We start from the raw sequence: 15011 nt of genomic DNA on the forward strand, positions 1-15011 counted from the left end.
GATTAAATGATGATGGCGTCCTCGTGGGTAAAATATTCCGGAGGTAAATTGTCTCCCATTCGGATCTCCGGGCGGGGACTACTCAAGAGGACGTCGTTATCAGGAGAAAGAAAACTGGCATTCTACGGATCGGAGCGTGGAATGTCAGATCCCTTAATCGGGCAGGTAGGTTAGAAAATTTAAAAAGGGAAATGGATAGGTTAAAGTTAGATATAGTAGGAATTAGTGAAGTTCGGTGGCAGGAGGAACAAGACTTTTGGTCAGGTGATTACAGGGTTATAAATACAAAATCAAATAGGGGTAATGCAGGAGTAGGTTTAATAATGAATAAGAAAATAGGAGTGCGGGTTAGCTACTACAAACAGCATAGTGAACGCATTATTGTGGCCAAGATAGACACAAAGCCCATGCCTACTACATTAGTACAAGTTTATATGCCAACTAGCTCTGCAGATGATGAAGAAATTGATGAAATGTATGACGAGATAAAAGAAATTATTCAGGTAGTGAAGGGAGACGAAAATTTAATAGTCATGGGTGACTGGAATTCGTCAGTAGGAAAAGGGAGAGAAGGAAACATAGTAGGTGAATATGGATTGGGGGGGAAGAAATGAAAGAGGAAGCCGCCTTGTAGAATTTTGCACAGAGCATAACTTAATCATAGCTAACACTTGGTTCAAGAATCATGAAAGAAGGTTGTATACCTGGAAGAATCCTGGAGATACTAAAAGGTATCAGATAAATTACATAATGGTAAGACAGAGATTTAGGAACCATGTTTTAAATTGTAAGACATTTCCAAGGGCAGATGTGGATTCTGACCACAATCTATTGGTTATGAGCTGCAGATTGAAACTGAAGAAACTGCAAAATGGCGGGAATTTAAGGAGATGGGACCTGGATAAACTGAAAGAACCAGAGGTTGCACAGAGTTTCAGGGAGAGCATAAGGGAACAATTATCAGGAATGGGGGAAAGAAATACAGTAGAAGAAGAATGGGTAGCTCTGAGGGATGAAGTACTGAAGCCAGCAGAGGATCAAGTAGGTAAAAAGACGAGGGCTAATAGAAATCCTTGGATAACAGAAGAAATATTGAATTTAATTGATGAAAGGAGAAAATATAAAAATGCAGTAAATGAAGTAGGCAAAAAGGAATACAAACGTCTCAAAAATGAGATCGACAGAAAGTGCAAAATGGCTAAGCAGGGATGGCTAGAGGACAAATGTAAGGATGTAGAGGCTTGTCTCACTAGGAGTAAGATAGATACTGCATACAGGAAAATTAAAGAGACCTTTGGAGAGAAGAGAACCACTTGTATGAATATCAAGAGCTCAGATGGCAACCCAGTTCTAAGCAAAGAAGGGAAGGCAGAAAGGTGGAAGGAGTATATAGAGGGTTTATACAAGGGCGATATACTTGAGGACAATATTATGGAAATGGAAGAGGATGTAGATGAAGATGAAATGGGAGATAAGAGACTGCGTGAAGAGTTTGACTGAGCACTGAAAGACCTGAGTCGAAACAAGGCCCTGGGAGTAGACAACATTCCATTAGAACTACTGATGGCCTTGGGAGAGCCAGTCATGACAAAACTCTACCATCTGGTGAGCAAGATGTATGAGACAGGCGAAATACCCACAGACTTGAAGAAGAATATAATAATTCCAATCCCAAAGAAGGCAGGTGTTGACAGATGTGAAAATTACCGAACTATCAGTTTAATAAGTCACAGCTGCAAAATACTAACGCGAATTCTTTACAGACGAATGGAAAAACTGGTAGAAGCGGATCTCGGGGAAGATCAGTTTGGATTCCGTAGAAATGTTGGAACACGTGAGGCAATACTAACCTTACGACTTACCTTAGAAGAAAGATTAAGAAAAGGCAAACCTACGTTTCTAGCATTTGTAGACTTAGAGAAAGCTTTTGACAACGTTAACTGGAATACTCTCTTTCATATTCTGAAGGTGGCAGGGGTAAAATACAGGAAGCAAAAGGCTATTTACAATTTGTACAGAAACCAGATGGCAGTTATAAGAGTCGAGGGGCATGAAAGGGAAGCAGTGGTTGGGGAAGGAGTGAGACAGGGTTGTAGCCTCTCCCCGATGTTATTCAATCTGTATATTGAGCATGCAACAAAGGAAACAAAAGAAAAATTTGAAGTAGGTATTAAAATCTATGGAGAAGAAGTAAAAACTTTGAGGTTCGCCGATGACATTGTAATTCTGTCAGAGACAGCAAAGGACTTGGAAGAGTAGTTGAACGGAATGGACAGTGTCTTGAAAGGAGGAATAAGATGAACATCAACAGAAGCAAAACAAGGATGATGGAATGTAGTCGAATTAAGTCGGGTGATGCTGAGGGAATTAGATTAGGAAATGAGACACTTATAGTAGTAAAGGAGTTTTGCTATTTGGGGAGCAAAATAACTGATGATGGTCGAAGTAGAGAGGATATAAAATGTAGACTGGCAATGGCAAGGAAATCGTTTCTGAAGAAGAGAAATTTGTTAACATAGAGTATAGATTTAAGTGTCAGGAAGTCGTTTCTGAAGGTATTTGTATGGAGTGTAACCATGTATGGAAGTGAAACATGGACGATAGCCAGTTTGGACAAGAAGAGAATAGAAGCTTTCGAAATGTGGTGCTACAGAAGAATGCTGAAGATAAGGTGGGTAGATCACGTAACTAATGAGGAGGTATTGAATAGGATTGGGGAGAAGAGAAGTTTGTGGCACAACTTGACTAGAAGAAGGGATCGGTTGGTAGGACGTGTTTTGAGGCATCAAGGGATCACAAATTTAGCATTGGAGGGCAGCGTGGAGGGTAAAAATCGTAGAGGGAGACCAAGAGATGAATACACTAAGCAGATTCAGAAGGATGTAGGCTGCAGTAGGTACTGGGAGATGAAGAAGCTTACACAGGATAGAGTGGCATGGAGAGCTGCATCAAACCAGTCTCAGGACTGAAGACCACAACAACAACAACTTTCACCAGGATAAGGCGCCACCTCACGTTCACCTGGAAGTGAGGGCATTTCTCAATCGCACATTCCCTGCATGTCATTCATGTCATTTCTGGAAACCCAGAATCTACTATGTAGGAATCAACATGAATTCCGGAAACAGCGATCGTGTGAGACCCAACTCGCCTTATTTGTTCATGAGACCCAGAAAATATTAGATACAGGCTCCCAGGTAGATGCTATTTTTCTTGACTTCCGGAAGGCGTTCGATACAGTTCCGCACTGTCGCCTGATAAACAAAGTAAGAGCCTACGGAATATCAGATCAGCTGTGTGGCTGGATTGAAGAGTTTTTAGCAAACACAGCATGTTGTTATCAATGGAGAGACATCTACAGACGTTAAAGTAACCTCTGGCGTGCCACAGGGGAGTGTTATGGGACCATTGCTTTTCACAATATATATAAATGACTTAGTAGATAGTGTCGGAAGTTCCATGCGGCTTTTCGCGGATGATGCTGTAGTATACAGAGAAGTTGCAGCATTAGAAAATTGTAGCGAAATGCAGGAAGATCTGCAGCGGATAGGCACTTGGTGCAGGGAGTGGCAACTGACCCTTAACATAGACAAATGTAATGTATTGCGAATACATAGAAAGAAGGATCCTTTATTGTATGATTATATGATAGCGGAACAAACACTGGTAGCAGTTACTTCTGTAAAATATCTGGGAGTATGCGTGCGGAACGATTTGAAGTGGAATGATCATATAAAATTAATTGTTGGTAAGGCGGGTACCAGGTTGAGATTCATTGGGAGAGTGCTTAGAAAATGTAGTCCATTAACAAAGGAGGTGGCTTACAAAACACTCGTTCGACCTATACTTGAGTATTACTCATCAGTGTGGGATCCGTACCAGATCGGTCTGACGGAGGAGATAGAGAAGATCCAAAGAAGAGCGGCGTGTTTCGTCACAGGGTTATTTGGTAACCGTGATAGCGTTACGGAGATGTTTAATAAACTCAAGTGGCAGACTCTGCAAGAGAGGCGCTCTGCATCGCGGTGTAGCTTGCTCGCCAGGTTTCGAGAGGGTGCGTTTCTGGATGAGGTATCGAATATATTGCTTCCCCCTACTTATACCTCTCGAGGAGATCACGAATGTAAAATTAGAGAGATTAGAGCGCGCACGGAGGCTTTCAGACAGTCGTTCTTCCCGCGAACCATACGCGACTAGAACAGGAAAGGGAGGTAATGACAGTGGCACATAAAGTGCCCTCCGCCACACACCGTTGGGTGGCTTGCGGAGTATCAATGTAGATGTAGATGTAGATGGATAGGACGAGAAGCGAGTGTGGAGTTGTTGTTGTGGTCTTCAGTCCTGAGACTCGTTTGATGCAGCTCTCCATGCTACTCTATCCTGTGCAAGCTTCTTCATCTCCCAGTACCTACAGCAACCTACATCCTTCTGAGTCTGCTTAGTGTATTCATCTCTTGGTCTCCCTCTACGACTTTTACCCTGCACGCTGCCCTCCAATGCCAAATTAGTGATCCCTTGATGCCTCAAAACATGTCCTACCAACCGATCCCTTCTTCTAGTCAAGTTGTGCCACAAACTTCCCCTCCCCCAATCCTATTCAATACCTCCTCATTAGTTACGTGATCTACCCACCTAATCTTCAACATTCTTCTGTAGCACCACATTTCGAAAGCTTCTATTCTCTTCTTGTCCAAACTATTTATTGTCCATGTTTCACTTCCATACATGGCTACACTCCATACAAATACTTTCAGAAACGATTTGCTGACTCTTAAATCTATACTCGATGTTAACAAATTTCTCTTCTTCAGAAACGCTTTCCTTGCCATTGCCAGTCTACATTTTATACCCTCTCTACTTCGACCATCATCAGTTATTTTGCTCCCCAAATAGCAAAACTCCTTTACTACTATAAGTGTCTCATTTCCTAATCTAATTCCCTCAGCATCACCCGACTTAACTCGACTACATTCCATCATCCTTGTTTTGCTTCTGTTGATGTTCATCTTATATCCTCCTTTCAAGACACTGTTCATTCCGTTCAACTGTTCTACCAACTCCTTTGCTGTCTCTGACAGAATTACAATGTCATCGGCGAACCTCAAAGTTTTTATTTCTTCTCCATGGATTTTAATACCTACTTCAAATTTTTCTTTTGTTTCCTTTACTGATTGCTAGATATACAGATTGAATAACATCAGGGAAAGGCTACAACTCCCTTCCCAACCACTGCTTCCCTTTCATGCCCCTCGACTCTTATAACTGCCATCTGGTTTCTGTACAAATTGTAAATAGCCTTTCGCTCCCTGCATTTTACCTCTGCCACCTTTAGAATTTGAAAGAGAGTATTCCAGTCAACATTGTCAAAAGCTTTCTCTAAGTCTACAAATGCTAGAAACGTAGGTTTGCCTTTCTTTAATCTTCCTTCTAAGATAAGTCGTAAGGTCAGTATTGCCTCACGTGTTCCAACATTTCTACGGAATCCAAACTGATCTTCCCCGACGTCGGCTTCTATCAGTTTTTCCATTCGCCTGTAAAAAATTCGTGTTAGTACTTTGCAGCTGTGACTTATTAAACTGATAGTTCGGTAATTTTCACATCTGTCAACACCTGCTTTCTTTGGGATTTGAATTATTATATTCTTCTTGAAATCTGAGGGTATTTCGCCTGTCTCGTACATCTTGCTCACCAGACGGAAGAGTTTTGTCAGGATTGGCTCTCCCAAGGCCGTCAGTAGTTCTAATGGAGTGTTGTCTACTCCCAGGGCCTTGTTTCGACTCAGGTCTTTCAGTGCTGTGTCAAACTCGTATCTCCCATTTCATCTTTATCTACATCCTCTTCCATTTCCATAATGTTGTCCGCAAGTATATCGCCCTTGTATAAACCCCCTATATACTCGTTCCACCTTTCTGCTTTCCCCTCTTTGCTTAGAACTGGGTTTCCATCCGAGCTCTTGATGTTCATACAAGTGGCTCTCTTTTGTCCAAAGGTCTCTTTAATTTTCGTGTAGGCTGTATTTGTCTTATCCCTAGTGAGATAAGCCTCTACATCCTTACATTTGTCCTCTAGCCATTCCTGTTTAGCCATTTTGCACTTCCTGTCGATCTCATTTTTGAGACGTTTGTATTTCTTTTTGCCTGCTTAATTTACTGCATTTTTATATTTTCTCCTTTCATCAATTAAATTCAATATTTCTTCTGTTACCCAAGGATTTCTACTAGCCCTCGTCTTTTTACCTACTTGATCCTCTGCTGCCTTCACTACTACATCCCTCAGAGCTACCCATTCATCTTCTACTGTATTTCTCTCCCCCATTCCTGTCAATTGTTCCTTTATGCTCTCCCTGAAACTCTGTACAACCTCTGGTTCTTTCAGTTTATCCAGGTCCAATCTCCTTAAATTCCCACCTTTTTGCAGTTTCTTCAGTTTTAATCTACAGGTCATAACCAACAGATTGTGGTCAGAGTCCACATCTGCCCTTGGAAATGTCTTACAATTTAAAACCTGGTTCCTAAATCTCTGTCTTACCATTATATAATCTATCTGATACCTTTTAGTATCTCCAGGGTTCTTCCATGTATACAACCTTCTATCATGATTCTTAAACCAAGTGTTAGCTATGATTAAGTTATGCTCTGTGCAAAATTCTACCCGGTGGCTTCCTCTTTCATTTCTTAGCCCCAATCCATATTCACCTACTACATTTCCTTCTCTCCCTTTTCCTACACTCGAATTCCAGTCACCCATGACTATTAAACTTTCGTCTCCCTTCACTACCTGAATAATTTCTTTTATTTCATCATACATTTCTTCAATTTCTTCGTCATCTGCAGAGCTAGTTGGCATATAAACTTGTACTACTGTAGTAGGCATGTGCTTCGTGTCTATCTTGGCCACTATAGTACGTTCACTATGCTGTTTGAAGTAGCCTACCCGCACTCCTATTTTTTATTCATTATTAAACCTACTCCTGCATTACCCCTATTTGATTTTGTATTTTTAACCCTATATTCACCTGACCAGAAGTCTTGTTCCTCCTGCCGCCGAACTTCACTAATTCCCACTATATCTATCTTTAACCTATCCATTTCCCTTTTTAAGTTTTCTAACCTACCTGCCCGATTAAGGGATCTGACATTCCACGCTCCGATCCGTAGAATGCCAGTTTTCTTTCTCCTGATAACGACGTCCTCTTGAGTAGTCCCCGCCTGGAGATCCGAATAGGGGACTATTTTACCTCCAGAATATTTTACCCAAGAGGACGCCATCATCATTTAACCATACAATAAAGCTGCATGCCCTCGGGGAAAATTACGGCTGTAGTTTCCCCTTGCTTTCAGCCGTTCGCAGTACCACAACAGCAAGGCCGTTTTGGTTAATGTTACAAGGCCAGATAGTCAATCATCCAGACTGTTGCCCCTGCAACTACTGAAAAGGCTGCTGCCCCTCTTCAGTAACCACACGTTTGTCTGGCCTCTCAACATATACCCCTCCGTTATGGATGCACCTACGGTACGGCTATCTGTATCGTTGAGGCACGCAAGCCTCCCCACCAACGGCAAGGTCCATGATTCATGGGGGGAGGGAGTGTGGAGTATCCCGCTCGATCTCCAGATATAACTCCTCGAGACTTCTTTCTGTTGGGTACTCTCAAGAGCACAATTTACATTGCGAGACCATACACACACTGGATGATCTTAGAGAGCAAATTGAACAAGCCTGTGATACTATTCCGTTGTAAACAATAAAGTTGGCATGTCGCTGAGTCGTAAGTCGTTGTCGACGGTGTATTGCGGTCGACGGACAGCAGTTTGAACATTCACCACCTAAGTAGGGCAATGAGGCACCTAACACCACTAAAATTCTATTTCTAATCCCTTTCATTAAAGAGATGTTTAGTTTCAAAGAATGTATACATTATTTTGGGACACCATGTATATAAAAGGATTGCCATTTTCATTAGTATTTTGTTTAAATAAATTTGTTTAAGAAAAAAAAAAGATTTGTCCGGATTTAAGCGCCGCACCCTGTACTGAGAAAAATGGTTGTTAATGTGAGGAATAATATATTGTGATAGATTAGGAATTGGGCTTACAAAGCCCTGTCTCCAGGTAGTCCTTGTTTTAAATTACATGTTTGCTCTGCTAAGTCATTTCGACTAGTTGTAGTCTCAACACACTTCACGTAGCTCCGAAAATTCTGTCTACTTGACATGTCGAAAATCGGAGTCGCCCCTCTTCTTAATGTGACCACCAACCATGCCGGTATAAACCTATTCAATAGTGAAATACAGTATCAACCCAGCATCGTTTCCAGCACAGGTTGCTTCTCCTGTCCTCTTTCGGTCGCAGGCCGAAGCTGATCTCATGCCCGCGTGACACCACAGGTGTGTGCTGCCCTCTGCTCGCTACCGTAGACACTTTGACGACACGGAGGCCGAGCGTAGCTCTTTCCAAACACCACATGCGCGTCATGCTCGTAAGATTCATCGAAATATGCAATATACATAGCATTCCTGGAGTAAGGATTGTCATTTTCCAACCTTAGTGTCAACTACATCAGATGATCCTCACCAGAGACACTCGCGTTATTCAAATACCCGGCAACAAAAGTACGCTAGTAAATACAGGGACGGGAGCACTGATAAACTGCAGGGCTTATGTTGTTGTTGGTTTCCGTCCGAAGACTAGTTTAATGCAGCCCTCTAGAAAAATGGTTCAAATGCCTCGGAGCACTATGGGACTTAACTTCTAAGGTCATCAGTCCCCTAGAACTTAGAACTACTTAAACCTAACTAACCTAAGGACATCACACACATCCATGCCCGAGGCAGGATTCGAACCTGCTACCATAGCGGTCGCGCGGTTCCAGACTGTAGCGCCTAGAACCGCTCGGTCACTCCGGCGGGCATGCAGCCCTCTACGCTGGTCTATCCTCCATAATCCCCCCGCCCATTCCTTCCATTACCAAACTGACAGTTCCTTGATGCCCCAGGATGACTTATTAACAGTATTCGATGTCAACAAATTTCTAATTTGCAGGAAGCCTTTCCCTGCTCCTTTTAGTGTCTCATTTCTTACCTTTTAGTGTCTCATTTCTTAACCGTATTCCTTCAGCGTCACCTGATTTAATTCGAGTACATTCCATTACTCTTGTTTTACTTTAGCTGAGATTCATCTTACAATCTCTTTTCGAGACACTATACATTCAATTCAACTGCTTTTCAAAGCCCTTCTCCATTTCTGATAGAATTACAATGTCGGCAAACTGCGAAGTTCTTACTTCTTCTCCCTGAACTTTAATTCCCTTTTCCAAATTTCTCCTTTCCTTTATTGCTTGCACACTACACACATTCCTCGTGATGATTGGGTGTTGTGTGCTGTCCTTAGGTTAGTTAGGTTTAAGTAGTTCTAAGTTCTAGGGGACTGATGACCATAGATGTTAAGTCCCATAGTGCTCAGAGCCATTTGAACCACTGCACACATTGAATAGCATCGGGGAGAGGCTACAAACCCGTCTCAGTTCCTTCTCATATAGCAGCAGTTTGATTTCTGTAGTTGTAGATAACTTTTCGCTCGCTGTACGTTACCACTGCTACCTTCGAATTTTCAGTCAACATTAGGAAAAACATTCCCTAAATCTACAAATACTATAAACGCAGATTTACCTTTCTTCAGTCTATCATCTTAGATAAGGTCACTATTACCTCGCGTATCTGTATACTTCTCCGGAACCCAAACTGATCTATTCTAAAATTAGCTTCTACCAGTTTTTCGATTTTTCTGTAAATGAATGTTGCAATTATTTTGCAGCCATGGCTCGTCAAACTGATGATCCGTTAATATTCAAACATGTTACGAGCTATCTTCTTTGGAATAGGAATCATTACAATCTTCTTGAAGCCTGGAGATATTTCGTCTGTTCCATGCATTTTGCATGCGAGGTGGAAGAGTTTTATCATGGCTGGATCCCCCAAGCATCTCAAAAGTACTGGAGGAATGCCGTCTACTCCAGCGGCCTTGTTTCCACTTAAGTCTTTCAGTGCTATGTCAAATTCTTCTCGTATCACCACGTTTTCATTTACTTCTCATTTTATAAAGCTGCATTTAAGTTAATTTCCTCTGTATAGCTTGTCTGTATATTCCTACCACCTTTCAGCTTTTCCTTCTTTGTTTAGTACTGGCTTGTCATTTGGCTCTAGATGTTCTTGCAGATGCTGCTCTTTTCTCCAAAAGTGTCTTTAATTTTCCTACTGGCAGCATCTATCTCTCGCATGTTCAGGAATGCTTCTACAGTTTTGCATTTGTCTTCTAGCCATCTGTTCCTTATAACCTAAATTTTCACGTAATAAAAGTTGGTCGTGATGCAACATCACAGACAGTTTTGGCTATAACAAAAGAATTGCTTAATTATCCATCTTTTTAACATTAATTAAATCTTCTGTCGACGCTTAGCAGACCAAGATAACAATATTAAAAGATAAAAACTTCCTAATGTTCTGCAAAATTATATTTAAGTGGTAACGAATGGGCTTTCGGCTTCTCAGGCCATCTTCAGGTGACAACTGAATGTCGGAAACAGATAAATATGGCGTGCGACCTACATAGATATTATTGGTACAGAAGATACAGAAGTGACAAACTGTGTATATAGGAAAACACTACAGTAATCACATTAACTAAATGATCCTACTCAATTTCTGTTTTCTCCTTTGTTAAATAAAGTTTTCGTTACAAATACTAGATTCAAACTGTAAATTCATCTAATGTACCATCATCTGTTAAATGTATCTCCAGACAACCCCTTTTTTAGGGTTTATATACACTTCGTCTCCATCCGGTACAAATAATGTTTGTGTAAGTCGCACATCATGTTTACCAGTGTTTGTGACAGTTGTCACCCGAAGATGACCTGAGAAGCCGAAATCCAGTTCGTGACCAAATAAAAATAATTTTTCAGAACATTAGCAAGTGTTTTCCATTTAATATTTTGCATGTTACTTCACGTCAGTAATTTTATTTCTGCAAATTATGTGTGTTGTCATCGTAAGATTCTCGCTTTTGTTTTTGGCTTTCGTTTTTGACATCGCGGCTAGCGTTTGTAGCTTTTTTGGAAGTCGAGACAACGATTTACTCGCAGTGAGGGAAAAGGTTTCGTGCGGTTGTAAACTGTATGCCCTGGTGGAGAGCTTGGTGAAAGAGCACTGCTCCACTGTCTTCTCGATATCTTTTGCTTACGACCTTATCAAGTAATTTAGTTATCCCAGTCAAAGCTGTAGGTCGGAATACCTCGATTTGAGTTTCAGACAAAGAGATTCACGTTACAGACGATGTTTCAATTAATAACAATTAAAACATGAATAAGAGTACATAGATAACTTTTAAAATACACAGCCTTGACTGAATTTCACTGCTACTCCCCAAATCAAGTGCTATCGTTTAATGTGCATAATAGTAATATTTTATGTAGTTGTTATTTTGGAAACTTTAATGTAAACCTTGTCTCTCCACGTTTTCTGCGTTTCTGTCCTAATGTCATCCCTGCTATGACAACATATTGTAAATGTGATTTGCACGCAAAAAGAACCGGTGTCCTCGTTATTGTGCGTTGAATCAAATAGAAAACTGAAACTTCCTGGGAGATTAAAACTGTGTGCCCGACCGAGACTCGAACGCGGGACCTTTGCCTTTCGCGGGCAAGTGCTCTACCCGAAGATGACCTGAGAAGCCGAAATCCAGTTCGTGACCAAATAAGGTAGGAGACGAGATACTGGCAGAAGTAAAGCTGTGGGTACCGGGCGTGAGTCGTGCTTCGGTAGCTCAGTTGGTAGAGCACTTGCCCGCGAAAGGCAAAGGTGCCGAGTTCGAGTCTCGGTCGGGCACACAGTTTTAATCTGCCAGGAAGTTTCATATCAGCCCACACTCCGCTGCAGAGTGAAAATCTCATTCTGGAAGTAGAAAACTGGCTTGCAACGTAATTTAAAACTGAAACTAGCCTTCTTTTTCTCGTGACTTTGTCCTGCATCTTCGCGGGGTCGACATAGTTACTATTGCATTTTGCGTGGTTAATTCAAGCGGTGGCCAGATGCCCTTCCTGTTGGCTCCCCGTTACCTACCCTCCCCTAATCCCTTCTCCCACTCCCCATCGCGCCCTTGTCACATGAGAGGTAACACATGAGGATGCAGGGTGTCTGTGACGTACCGTTGTGCCGTCAGAGTTGTCTCACTCACTACGAGCCTCCAGGAGTAACACCGCGATGCCTATCCAAAGCATTGGAAGAATGGGAAGTCTCCTAAAGTGCCCACAATACTTGCCTACAGTGGTCATTCGGAGTAGCATAGAACTGTGATTCATTGCTAAACACAACGGACGCCGTTCATCAGCAATCCATACTTTCCGGTCGCAGCTTGTGTTGTGGTGTTAATGGCAGGCACGCAACGGATTCTGACGGTTCAAATGGCTCTGAGCACTATGGGACTTAACATCTGAGGTCATCAGTCCCCCTAGAACTTAGAACTACTTAAACCTAACTAACCTAAGGACGTCACACACATCCATACCCGAGGCAGGATTCGAACCTGCGACCATAGCAGTCGCGCGTTTCCGGACTGAAGCGTCTAGAACCGCTCAGCCACCGCGGCCTGCTACGAACTACTGTAATGCGCTCTGGCAATCTTTCTACGTCTTATAGAGAACTGAGAGTCTGATAATTTATAGGGTGACAATTATTGAACTATATGAAATAAAATCGTTTTAAACTCTGAACGATTTGCGTTAGGACGTTAAAATTGCACGCCTGGCCGCGGGGCACGATGGGAATTAATATTGTCTGGTTTAGCGACGAAGCCCACTTTCATTTGGATTGGTTCGTCAATAAGCAAAATTGGCGCATTTGGGGAACTGAGAATCCCCATTTCGCAATCGAGAAGTCTCTTCACCCTCAATGGCTGCAGTGTGCAGTGTCCATTCCCGGAATAATTGGTGCGATATTCCTTGATGGCGCAGTGACTATGGAATGGTACATGAAGGTGTTGGAAGATGATTTCATCCCCATTATCCAAAGTGACCCTGATTTCGACAAGATGTTGTTCATGCAAGACCGAGCTCGACCCCATCGAGGCAGAAGAGTGTTTGATGTCCTGGAGAAGCAACATGGGAACCGTATTCTGGCTCTGGGGTACCCAGAGGCCACTGTCATGGGCCTCGATTGGCCACCATACTCTCCGGATCTGAACACATGCGACTCCTTTTTGTGGTGCTGGCAATAACCCCAAAACGATTTCTGAGATGAAAACAGCCATTCAGGGGGTCATCGATAGCATCGATGTTCCGAGACTTTTGCAGGTGATGCCGAATTTCGTTTTTCGTCTGCGCCACATCATCGCCAATGATGGCAGGCATATCGAACATGTCATAACCTAAATCAGAATATCTGTAGCGGCGTTTGCATGTTGAATAAAGTGTGTGCACGCCGCACTTGGTATCTAATTTACGTTTTTTTTTCCCATACAGTTCAATAATTGTCACTCTGTACATACTCGCCAATAGTGTGTCGAAATTACATTGACATTCGATGATGTCTTCTGTGTGCTTCACCTTTGTTGTTGGGCAGAAACAGAAGTACAACGCCGGCCAGTGTGGCCGTGTGGTTCTAAGCGCGTCAGTTTGGAACCGCGTGACCGCTACGGTCGCAGGTTCGAATCCTGCCTCGGGCATGGATGTGTGTGATGTCCTTAGGTTAGTTAGGTTTAAGTAGTTCTAAGTTCTAGGGGACTGATGACCTCAGAAGTTAAGTCCCATAGTGCTCAGAGCCATTTGAACCATTTTTAGAAGTACAACCTCAGACAGCCAAGATCGCTACTGCAGACCATTTATTGTGACGACCGGTTATAGCAAACTACATTGCCGTCATCAGATCTTCCGCAGTATATTTCACTGAATCTAGACCAAATGCGTCTTATATCTTATCATGTCATACAACGATATGTCATGAACATGGGAAAAATAGTATGTCTGCAAGTCAAGCAGAAAATAACTGTTACATAAAATAATGTACATACTTCACTGACTGTAAAAGCTCGTGTTCGTTCATTATCAGAGTGAAGAGTCTTAAGGCTTAGTCGAACCTGACTGTCTGTCACCCACAACGAGGCCTGCCAACCAGGAGTGATGGTGTGGGGAGCAGTAGCACGACCCCTTCGGTTGTCAGCAGTAGCACCCTTACAACACAGCGGTATGTCGGCGATATTCTACGCCCCGTTCTCTTACCCTTCATGGCAAGCCATTCTGGGCTTACATTTCAGCAAAATAACGCCCGCCTGCATATGACGAGTGTTTCTGCTGCGTGTCTTCGTGCTTACCAAACCCTACCTTGGCCAGCAAGGAGCATTATGGGTAGGGCCTCCAGCCATCTCGGGATTTTGACGATCTAACGCGCCAGTTGGACAGAATTTGGCACGATGTCCCTCAGGGGACATCAAACAGCTCTGTTCATCAATGCCAAGACGAATAACTGTTTGCACAAGCGCGAGAGGTGGGCCAACGCGTTACGAACTTGCTCAATTTATCAAACTCTATCTCTCGAATAAATCATACAATTTTTCTGAAATTGTAATCAGCTGTCTACACATCAATCTACCGATTTCCGTCCCATTCGGATAATTTCTTCGTGGTGCGTCTTTTTTTTTTCCCTTAGTGTGTGTTTATTGAATACAAAATTGCACAGGGGTGGGCAAGCGTCCAGCTTCTACCATCTGTTCTACACATTCGAAAGAAAAGCATTGTAGTTCGTTCTGGCTACCTCACGAATTAATATGGAATTCACTGTTTACAGCCATAACATATAAATGATTCCTTTCGTTTTTAGAAGACAGAAGGAGCGATTTGTTTTACTTGCTAATACATATATGTTCATTTGCGCAAGATGTCCTATGTTTTTAAATATTTCAGTTATGACAAACCTTTTATAATGTGCTGTTGTTTCCACATGACAACGAGGCGTGAGGTCCAAC

At 42.4% G+C, this 15011-nt stretch overlaps 1 protein-coding gene across 1 annotated transcript in view; it reads left to right on the forward strand.

The window, feature by feature from the left end:
• The window catches only part of LOC126484662 (peptidyl-alpha-hydroxyglycine alpha-amidating lyase 2-like), a 179069-nt gene that overhangs the window by 39279 nt on the left and 124779 nt on the right, over positions 1 to 15011 (forward strand). The window lies entirely within an intron of this gene.

Source organism: Schistocerca serialis, chromosome 6, assembly GCF_023864345.2.
Source record: "Schistocerca serialis cubense isolate TAMUIC-IGC-003099 chromosome 6, iqSchSeri2.2, whole genome shotgun sequence".
NCBI lineage: Eukaryota > Metazoa > Arthropoda > Insecta > Orthoptera > Acrididae > Schistocerca > Schistocerca serialis.